The sequence below is a fragment of the Oratosquilla oratoria genome, chromosome 42 (genome assembly GCF_046742065.1).
Source record: "Oratosquilla oratoria isolate Oo_2021 chromosome 42, ASM4674206v1, whole genome shotgun sequence".
Taxonomy (NCBI): Eukaryota; Metazoa; Arthropoda; class Malacostraca; order Stomatopoda; family Squillidae; genus Oratosquilla; species Oratosquilla oratoria.
The window spans coordinates 13104370-13111869 of NC_134818.1; positions in this window are offsets into that span (position 1 = coordinate 13104370).

Sequence of the window (7500 nt, forward strand, 5' to 3'; positions counted from 1 at the left end):
ATGTACATATATATATATACATATATATATATATATATATATATATATGTACATATATATATATATATATATATATACATACATATACATATATATATAGATATATATATACATATATATACATATATATACATATATATACATATATATATACATATATATATATATATATGTATATACAGGTATATACATATATAGATATATATATATATATATATAATATATATATACATATATATACATATATATACATATATACATATATATATACATATATATATATATATATATATATATATATATATATATACATTATATATATACATATATATACTGTATATAACATATATATATATATATATATTTATATATATATATATATATACATATATAAATATACATATATATATATACATATATAAATATAACATATATATATACATATATAAATATACATATAATATATATATACATATATACATACATACATATACCAAGGCTTTTTCCCCCTTCCAAGGGAGGTAGCCAAAAAGGGAAAGGCATAAAAAACACTCCCACCCATTTCATCCCTAAATACACTCCACACCCCTCCCACCCTTCCTCTCATCTGAGCACCTCCTGGATGACGGGTCATCTCTGCACCCTGCCCACCGCCCTGGGTCAGAAGCAGTGTCGCAAGACACAGTACATCCACAGCAAGGCCGCTTCATTTAATCGGCGACCCCCCCTCTCCGTCCCCCTTTGCATATAAGGCGAGGACGGGGAGAAATCCCTTCGGGCTGCGTCAAAATTTACTCACACATACTACCCCACCCCCCACCCCCCCGCCCATTCCTCCTCATGCAGTCACAACATCATCCATATACAACCATTCTCCACTCACCTCTGTCTTCCGTCCTCTCCCTTCCTTCCTCAACAGACATTCCCCTCTTCCCCAAAAGCCCCCTTCACCCCATCCAGCCACCTCATCCTAGGACGTCCCCTCATGTTCACTCCCTCCACAATCTGCCTTCCATACCTCTCTTAGTAGTCTTTCTTCACTCATTCTTTCCATGTGTCCAAAACCATCCTAATATTCTTTCATCAACCCTATCTCCCAAATCCTTTTTCACCCCTGTTCTCCTCCTCCCCTCCGCACTTCTCACTCTATCGAGCCGAGTAAACCCGCCCAGACTTCTCAGACACCTCCTCTCAAACACATTCAAACTCCTTCTCTCTTCTTCTCTTATGTTCCACGTTTCTGCCCCATACAGTGCTGTTGGCACAATCACTCCTTCATACAGTCTCCTCTTCGCATCCATTCCCAAATGTCTATTTCTCATTACACTCTTTAAACCACCAAGGCATTTACTCGCTTCTCTCAATCTACATTTTACCTCCACCTTCACTCCACCTTTTCCTGCTACACTTGCACCCAAGTATCTAAAACTATCCACTTCCTCCAGTCGCTCTCCCTTAATGTTCACTTCCAGTCTACTGCCACTTTCACCCCTTGTACATCTCATCACCTTACTTTTACCCACATTTATCTTTAGCTTTCTTCTATCACATACTCTCCCAAACTCTGCCACCAGCTTCCTCAATCCCTCCTCTGACCCTGCCACAAGCGCAGTGTCGTCCGCAAACAACAGCTGGCTCACCTCCCACTTTTCTCCATTTTCTTTAACCATCTCCAATCCCTGACTCACTACCCTAGCATTCACCTCTCGCACCACCCCATCCATGTATAAGTTGAAGAGCCAGGGCGACATAACGCATCCTTGACGAAGTCCCACCTTTACTTCAAACCACTCACTCTCTCCATTTCTAATCCTAACACATGCTCTACTACTCACATAAAAACTCTTGACAGCTCCCAAAAGCTTTCCTCCTATCCCATAAATCTGCATAACCTCCCACAGTGCCTTTCTGTCTACCCTATTATAAGCCTTTTCCAGATCCATAAAAGCCCAAAAAACATCCTTCCCCTTTCCTATAGCTTTCTCACATATCTGTCTTACCACAAAGATCTGATCTACACAACCTCTACCCGTCCTAAATCCACACTGTTCCTCACCAATTACTCCTTCTGTTCCTCTCCTAATCCTCTCAATTAAGATTCTCCCATAAGCCTTCCCTACTACACTCAACAGGCTAATCCCTCTGAAATTACTACATTCACACTTGTCCCCTTTTCCCTTGTAAAGAGGAACTATACAGGCACTACTCCAGTCCTCCGGTACTCTACCCTCTCTCCAGCAAACATTAAATAACCTCACCAACCAGTCCACCATCACTGAACCTCCCTTTTTCAGACATTCTGCATGACATCCATCCAGACCAGGTGCCTTACCTGCTTTCATCATCTTTACAACTGCCTTCACCTCATCCTTCCTTATTTCTCCTCCATTTTCCTCACTCATCACTCTCATTTTCTTCGTATTTCCCACTGCAGCTATCTTTCCTTCCCTATCCTCCTTCACATTCAGCAACTCCCTAAAATATTCTGCCCATCTTCCCCTCACTGCCATCTCTTCCATTATCAACTCTCCATCTGTACCTTTTACCTTTTCTTCCCTACTTGATTCGCCTCCTCTTCCTCTCTTAATTTCTTTCCAAAACATCTTTTTATTACTTTCCAAAACATCTTTTTATTACTTTCAAAATGATGTTCATTTATCCTTATATTAAGTCCGCGACCAGATTCACCAAAATATGAAGAGGGACAGCTTTTACACGGGATTTTATAAACAACGCTGTTTTCGTTAGTGGGATTATTGTCGCTACGTGTTATCAAATGTCCTACTTTGCTACCTGACGTCCTGGCTATTTTGATGCCCGCTTTTAGGAGAAAAGTGTCTAGGTATGAATTGACATTAGAGTTTGGTACTGTGATATATCTGGTTTCATTCTTATTTTTATTTTTATCTTTACTTTTGTTAATTATTTCTTTGTCTTTCTTTTTTAACCTACATAAGAGACCTTTTGGATATTTGAGTTTTATGAAAGTGTCAGTAATATGTTGTAATTCATGATCTAGAAATTCTTTACTGCATATCCGAAATGCTCTGAGGAAGAAACTTATTATAATACCTGTTATAAGGGAAAGGAACAGCAAATGCAATTTTTATAATAAGAACGATTATGGAGAGGATGATAGAAAAACAACAAAATGTATATCTTTGCTTTGTTGACTACGAGAAGGCGTTTGATAGGGTAAGACATGAGGATTTGATCAATATTTTGGAAAGAGTGGATATAAATAGCAAAGACATGAATATCATCAGAAATTTGTATTGGAAACAAAGAGCAGCAGCGAGGGTACGGGGAGGAAGAACAGAATTTCAAGCTATAAAGAGGGGAGTGCGTCAAGGCTGTGTTATGTCTCCAGATTTATTTAATTTATATGGGGAGATGATCCTTAGGGAATTAGAGGGAATGGAAGGGATTAAAATTGGAGGATTTGATATAAATCATATCAGATAGGCAGATGACACGGTATTGGTGGCTAACTCGGAAGAAAAACTGCAACATTTATTTAATGTAACCGTAAGAGCTAGTGAGGAGAAAGGTTTAAATGTAAATATGGAGAAAACTAAAATACTAGTGGCCAGTAAAACAGATCCACCAAGAGTGCAAGTACAAATAGCAGGGAGAAGAATAGAACAAGTAACCAAATTTTCGTACCTGGGAAGCGTATTGACAGAAGATTGTAGATGTGAAAAAGAAATAAAATCAAGAATAGCGATAGCTAAAAGCACCTTTCAGAAAATGAAAGGGTTTTTAACAGACAAGAAAATGTCTACAGATATAAGGAGAAGAACAGTTAAAACATTTATATGGTCAACACTATTATATGGTTCAGAAGCGTGGACAATCAGCAAAAAATTACAGGAAAACTTAGAAGCAGCAGAAATGTGGATATGGAGACGAGTATTAAGAGTACCATGGACAGCGAAGGAAACAAATGAAGAAGTATTGAGAGAAATGGAGACAGATAGGGAATTGATGACAACAATAAGGAAAAGACAGTTGCGATTCTTAGGACATATAATGAGGAGGGAAGGGTTGGAAGAGGTGGTGATGACGGGAATGGTGGAGGGAAGGAGAGCAAGAGGAAAGCAGAGGGAGAAGTATATGGACGGGCTGATGAGGGCGACGGGAAAACAACTCAAACCAGCACAGATGTTACAAGTAACTAGGGACCGTGAACGGTGGGGCTCCATGGTTGCCGAAGTCCAAGAGGATATGGCACGACGGTAAGTATAGTCTCCTCTTTACATCCCTTCCCATATATCTGTTTCGCATGAAACTTTTTGATCCCTCAAATCATTTACTTATTTCTCTCAATCTACAATTTACTTCCACCTCCAGTTTTCCCTTTGCTGTCACATGTGGCCCCAAATAGTAAAACTGTTCATTTCCTCCAGCCTTTCTCCTTTAAGACTTGCATCCAACTCGCTAAATAAAAACAAACAAATAAATAGATAGATAAATGAATACATAAGTGAATACATGAATATGCAAATGAATAAATAGATAAGCAAATACATACATAGATAAAAATTAATTGAATAAATAAGATGTATAAGCAAAGAAACAAATAAACAAAGGAATAGATAAATATAGAAATAAACAAGGATTCAAATAAATTAATAAAAGAGTTAATGAATAAATACACAATTAAACAAAAACATAAATGAATGAAAACATAAAACAGAATAAAACGAAATAAATCGAGAACATTGCAGTTCATAGAATTACATCAAAGGAGAAAGGTATTCATAATCTGGTATAAATGCCTCTGTCTTTCAAAATATGGTGCTTATCTTCAGTGTTAATGAGAGCAGAACCAAACAATGTCGTTAAAAAGAGGGAATCTAGTACTGCTTGTGGGTAGGTGACGCATAGGCAAATAATAGAAGTTACATGTTGAAAAAATAATTATATTTAATATAATATATATATATATACATATACGTGTATATATATATATATATATGTATATATATATATATATATGTATATATGTATATATATATATATGTATATATATATGTATATATATATATATATATATATATATATATATAAAGTAATTATAGTTACTATGACTTTAATGAAAAAGTTTCGGGGAGAAATTTCTTTCTGACACACCCACTCTCTAGCCCCCCCCATCCCCCACCCACTCCCTTCCAAGCATCACAGCATTATCCACACAAAACCACTCTCCACCCACACCTATCTTCTGTCTTCTCCCTTCCTTCCTCGACAGATATCCTCTTTTCTCAACGTCCCTTTTACCCCATCCATCCATCTCATCCTCGGTCGCCTCCTTCTTTTCACTCCATTCAGCTTTGCCTTCCACAATCCTTTTACTAATCTTTATTCATTCATTCTTTCCATGTACCAAGAAAAGAGGGAGGGTGGGAGGGAGGGAGGGGGCGGTAAATGGGATTGGAGTGGGTGGGGCATGAAATGGATGGGAGTGGAATTATGCCTTTTGACTCTAGCTACTTTCCTTGGAAGAGGGTAAAAACCCTCGGTGTATGTATGTATGCATGCATATATGTATGTATGTATGTATGTATGTATGTATGTATGTATGTATGTATGTATGTATATATGTATGCATGTATACATGTATGTATGTATGTATGTATGTGTGTATGTGTGTATGTGTGTATGTGTATGTATGTATGTATGTATGTATGTATGTATGTATGTATATATGCATGTATATATGTATTCATGTATATATGTATGCATGTATACATGATGTATGTATGTATGTATGTATGTTGTGTGTATGTGTATATGTGTGTATGTGTGTATGTATGTATGTATGTATGTATGTATGTATGTATGTATGTATGTATGTAAACAGCTGTAGTAGAAAAATAAATAAAAAAAAAAGATCGAGCTAATACCAAACAAAAACATAACAAAAGAAAAGTGGGGTAGGAATGAAAACAAAGAATTAGTCTTACTTTAACCTGACCGCATTTGTAAGAATATGATTAAGCAATATATTTCTCCGGCACGTGGTAATTACGAACCAAAAATTAATTCTCTTATGCGAATGAAAAAGAAATGGAAGAAGGGTTGCAAGTAATGAGTGCATGAAATATTGGAATAACAATCAAGAAATGCAGATTTTCTCCTCAACGATGGGTAATGAAAAGAGGTCTCAAATAAAGGAGAAAGTGGCGTCTGGAAGAATATGTGGAGGAAGACAGAAGAAGAAGAAGGAAGAAAAAATTGGACAGAGAGTATCCAAGAATGAATATAAGGGAATAAAAATGAAAAGTTGATATTGTTGGTTAAATGTAGGTTTTTCTCGGCGAGATTATTAGCCTCCTAACATAGCAAATGGTATGTGAGGCATATCATACCTTCTGGCATCATACTTGGATAAAAACGCGTTGGTAGGTTTAATTGAAATGATCAACTTCGTATGTTGCAGCTCGAAGTAAAACACACCCAAAAATAGATAAATAAATAAATAGAATTAAAGTATATTATATATATACATATATATATATATATATATATATATATATATATATATTATATATATATTACGACAACAAACAAAAACAATGATGATGATGATGATGATGATGATGATGATGATGATGATGATGATGATGATGATGATGATGATGATGATGATTGATAATAATAATAATAATAATAATGATAGTAGTAATAATAAGGGAGGGTTGAAATAATCGTGGAGAAAGAGGGAAAGAACACGAGGTAATAGTGAAATATGAATTAAGAACGCCCTCGATAGTAACACAGAAGGCAAATATCACTAAGAACCATACAATCTAACTCATAGCATCACCATTATACTGTATGTATTAAGACATACCCTACATGAATTTATCTATACAAATAAATTTGACCAAAGTCAGGTATTTTTGGTATAACATAACAACACTTTTCAATACAATGAGTTAACAACTCGATCTACATGATATGATTACGAGTATACTTTATACATGAAAACGGTAAAATTCAACGTAAACTTCTTTACTGATACTGATGAGTATTACCGAAGCCAGATCATGTTACTGGAACGTACACATACAAAAACAAAATCGGGCTTTAGGTCCCAGGCACGTCTAATCAAAGCCAGACGATCCAAGCTCGATCCCCGTATAATCCTTAGAGCTGTTGAGGTCCTCAGGATACGATTGGGAAAGACATCTTTGTTATTTGTTTAAGAAGAAGTAAACAAAGGGAATAGATCTTTGTTTTTAAAAAAAAATATACACGAAGTTCCTTACCATATCCATTCTGTAAGACTTTTCTAAAGAGTTACTACAAAAACGTCAGAGAACAGAATGCTTGTCCACACGTGGAGTTGGAACGTAGACAAGGGTTGAAAGATGGATAACGAGAAGAAAAGTTTAAATACAAAGGCATAAAAAAGTAGAAGAAAAAAAACGAGTATGACGAGGAAAGGGGTGAAATTGTGTTACGAGACTAAGGGGAAAGAGGGAAAAGAGG